Source organism: Callithrix jacchus, chromosome 2 (genome assembly GCF_049354715.1).
Source record: "Callithrix jacchus isolate 240 chromosome 2, calJac240_pri, whole genome shotgun sequence".
Lineage (NCBI taxonomy): Eukaryota > Metazoa > Chordata > Mammalia > Primates > Cebidae > Callithrix > Callithrix jacchus.
In genome coordinates, this window is record NC_133503.1 from 135,765,291 (window position 1) to 135,766,947 (window position 1,657).

Consider the following 1,657-nt stretch of genomic DNA (forward strand, 5'->3'; position numbering starts at 1 on the left):
GAAATTTATTAGAACAGAAGGGAAAGGGAAGTATGGATTCCTGATGTGAATACTTTAAATGTTAACCGATTACCTCTTGGTGAGATTAAAGTTTATTACACATTTACACCAGTCTTTATGCTATCAGACATTGTGTTTCCCAACATGCAACAAATAGGATATGGATAAGTAGATAAAAAACAATGGAAGCTCACAAAAATAACAATTGGGCTCTTGGAAGTTAAGTGGAAAGTGACTTGGATGTGGTAGTTGCCTCTGCGGCTCCACCATATAATAAGCCAGGATCTACCATACCTATTGACTAACTATGGAAGATTATACCAAAAGAGAAAATTGGAGAAGGTACCTATGGAGTTGGGTATAGGGGTAGACACATAACTACAGGTCAAGTGGTAGCCATGAAAAAAATCAGATTAGAAAGTGAAGAGGAAGGGGTTCCTAGTACAGCAATTTGGGAAATTTCTCTATTAAAAGAACTTCATCATCAAATATAGTCAGTATTCAGGATGTGTTTATGCAGGATTCCAGGTTATATCTCATCTTTGAATTTCTTTCCATGGATCTGAAGAAATACTTGGATTCTACTCCTCCTGGTCAATACATGGACTCTTCACTTGTTAAGAGTTATTTATACCAAATCCTACAGGGGATTGTGTTTTTTCACTCTAGAAGAGTTCTTCACAGAGACTTAAAACTTCAAAATCTCTGGACTGATGACAAAGGAACAATTAAACTCTCTGATTTTGGCCTTGCCAGAACTTTTGGAATAACTATTAGAGTATATAAACATGAGGTAGTAACACTCTGGTATAGATTGCCAGAAGTATTGCTGGGGTCAGCTAGTTACTTGACTCCAGTTGACGATTGAAGTATAGACACCATATTTGCTGAACTAGCAACTAAGAAACCACTTTTCCATGGGGATTCAGAAGTTGATCAACTCTTCAAGATTTTCAGAGCTTTGGGCACTCCCAATAATGAAGTGTGGCCAGAAGTGGAATCTTTACAGGACTATAAAAGAATACATGTCCCAAGCGGAAACCAGGAAGCCTAGCATCTCATGTCAAAAACCTGGATGAAAACGGCTTGGATTTGCTCTAAAAAATGTTAATCTATGATCCAGCCAAACGAATTTCTGGTAAAATGGCACTGAATCATCCATATTTTCATGATTTGGACAATCAGATTAAGAAGATGTAGCTTTCTGACAAAAAGTTTCCACATGTTATATCAAGAACAGATAGTTATGTTTTTATTGTTAGCTCTAATTTTGTCATATATTTTTCTTTGTTGTCAAACTTAAGCTGTACTTTATCTTCTATTTTCAAAAGTATAACTTAAAAATGTAAATATTCTATATGAATTTAAATACAGTTCTGTATGTGTGTGTAGGTCTCACTTTACCAACTATTTGTTACTCTAATGAAACTATAATATTGATGTCAGAAACCGGGAAAAAAAATAACGTTATGTGAGTCCACCAATATTTAGAAATCCATGTACAAAATAATGTTACATAGAAATAAGAACAATTTATTAAGATAATATAAATTAAAGAATTTATTGAATTGAGGTTATATAAACTGTACATATATAAGGAAAGAAGTTAAAAGTTAGAATGCATTTCTTTTTCCTTCTAATACTTTTCAAGTACAAG

The 1,657-nt window shown here is 33.8% G+C and overlaps 1 pseudogene; it reads left to right on the forward strand.

The window, feature by feature from the left end:
- Nucleotides 1-307: 307 nt before the first annotated feature.
- Nucleotides 308-1,255, forward strand: LOC100404715 (cyclin-dependent kinase 1 pseudogene; annotated as a pseudogene).
- Nucleotides 1,256-1,657: the final 402 nt, after the last annotated feature.